Source organism: Octopus bimaculoides, chromosome 18 (assembly GCF_001194135.2).
Source record: "Octopus bimaculoides isolate UCB-OBI-ISO-001 chromosome 18, ASM119413v2, whole genome shotgun sequence".
NCBI lineage: Eukaryota > Metazoa > Mollusca > Cephalopoda > Octopoda > Octopodidae > Octopus > Octopus bimaculoides.
This window is the reverse complement of record NC_068998.1, coordinates 6,902,087-6,904,726: the sequence shown is the minus strand read 5'-3', so window position 1 is coordinate 6,904,726 and position 2,640 is coordinate 6,902,087. Positions and strand designations below refer to the sequence as shown.

General features: G+C 32.3%; 1 protein-coding gene across 1 annotated transcript in view; it reads right to left on the bottom strand.

Moving 5' to 3' along the window:
* The window catches only part of LOC106871988 (uncharacterized), a 37,140-nt gene that overhangs the window by 14,224 nt on the left and 20,276 nt on the right, over positions 1-2,640 (bottom strand). The window lies entirely within an intron of this gene.

The following is a 2,640-nucleotide window of genomic DNA, read 5'->3' as shown; positions in this document are numbered from 1 at the left end:
AGGATAATATGCTGAACCCAACTACTTGCAGACGGTGTATCCCGTTGAATTCATTAATTTAATTCATAGCAAAAGTGACAAAAAGGAAGAAAAGAAAAAGAGTGGGTTGAACCCCCAACCCCTAACTCTCTCACGTTATATATATATATATATATATATATACAAACACACATATACGTGAGACTTCTACACAATTTCCAACTACCAAATTCATTCATGAGGTACCAATCAGGCTGGAACTGTTATAGATGACACTCGCCTAAGGTTCTACATGATGGGACTGAAGCTAAAACCACAATGTCACAAAGCAAGACCCTTAACCACATGGCCATATCTGCACCCTTTATTGAGACATTTTCATATTTAAAAGAATTGTCCAAAACAGAAAAATATATTTAACAACATCATTATCATCATCATTATTATTATTATTGCTATGATCATCCAAAATTTCTACTATAATCCTATAGTAGAAAAGATTATTATTATTATTATTATTATTAGTATTATTATTATTATTATTATTATTATTATTATTATTATTATTATTATTATTATTATTATTATTATTATTATTATTATTATTTTATGTTTGACTTTTGCTTTGCATTTGTACAAGTTGGATCCAAGTCTCACCCAGAGACCTCAAGAGACAACAACTTAGAAGTTCATGTTGGTGTTATGCCTAGGGTGTCATATATTTGGTTTTGTACATAGTATTGTTCTAGAGAATGTTTAAGAAACCATAAGAAAATTATGAGTTCGTTTTAAAATTTGAGATTACATAGTATCTTTCGTAGGATATGAGCAATTCCCATGAGCACTATCTTTTGAATATCTGCCATTTTGGGGTTTCCTGGTATCTGAGCTAGGTAGGAATCAGCCAGTTTCGCTGTCATTCCCAGGGCACCTATGACAATAGGTATTGTTTTAGTCTTCAGGTTCCACATTTTGCCAATTTCTATTTCAAGATCTTTATACTTGCTCAGTTTTTTGGTATGTCTTGACAGATACATTGATATCGATTGGGACAGTCATATCAATGAGGAGGCATGATTTTTGTCTGAAGTCTTTCAATATAATGTCTGGCCTATTTGCATCTATCTTTCTGTCAGTTTGAATGGTGAAGTTCCAGAGGAGTGAGATGTGATATGTGATCATTTTCAAGCACTGGAGGTGGCTTGTGTTCCCACCAGTTTTTATCATGGGCAGGGCCAGGTTTTTGCAAATTAGGATCAAACAACTGACAAACAAATCTGTGGTATTGAACTATTATTATTATTATTATTATTATTATTATTATTATTATTATTATCATTATTATTATTATTATTATTATCATCATCATCATTATTATTATTCCACTGAGGAATAAACCTCACACATCTCACACATAAAACCCCTTCCCCAGCAGCGCTTAAAGTCCAGAACTGTTTAGTTGGCTGCAAATTTGTAATAAAAAATGAATATTTTATGGTGGTGCTCCAGCATGACCACAGCCACATGGCTGAACCAAATAAAAGAGTAAAAGCGTATCCTGTCCCACTAGTTCTACTCAATCAGCCCGTCTCCAGCAAACCATTCACCTCTTTCTTTGCTGGATATTAAATTCAGAAACTATAATATTTATGTAGATGTGTATAGATTGGTGTATATTATTACAGTCTCCATGAAAAAAATTAGATTTTTTTAGGCCAACTCTATAGAAAATAACTATTATTTTCATCATTGTCAGCTGGATGCTGAAGGTCAGTTTATTTACTGTCTTATGGGAGTACAACAACTGGTAATCGAAAGCACACAAACATTTCATCTTATGAACTGGTTTATAATTAGCAACATTACATAGATATGTGTGTGCAAATATATGCCTATGTGTGTATTTGTGTGTGTGTGGGTAGGTAGATAGATAGATAGATAGATAGATAGATAGATAGATAGATAGATAAATGGACAGATAGATTGATAGATAGATCAATATATAGATAGTGATAGATAGATACAGGCAGATAGATAAATATAGATAGATAAATACATTGACATATAGCATAGAGGAAAATCCATACATATGTATGCATATATATATATATATATATATACACACATACACACACTCACACACACATATACATACATACATGAATGTAGACAGACACATCTATTTGCATGTGCACATACACACACATATAGATAGAGACAGGGAAAGAAAGAGACAGACAGTCAGACAGTCAGAGAGACAGTGACATACATAAAGACAGAAATTCACAATGGAATACAGGAAGCACAAAATAAACTACTGCAAAATATTGGTGTTTTTGTGTGTTGGTTTTTATTGAGCTTCTGCGCCTTTTTGTTTGTTTTTTTTCACTCATCATTGCATTCGGTGCCATTGGACGGGACAGGGGACATATGCATGTGTGTGTATGTGTGTGTGAGTGTGTGAGTGTGTGTGTGTATTTGCATATTCATACTGAGTGAGTAGATAAACATAGGAAAGCAGACATTTAGCTGTAGACGTACATAAATAGTGCAACTGGTGAGCAGATATACATACATAAAGATATATATACATACATACATACATACATATATATATATATATATATATATATACATATACATTACATATATATAATGTAT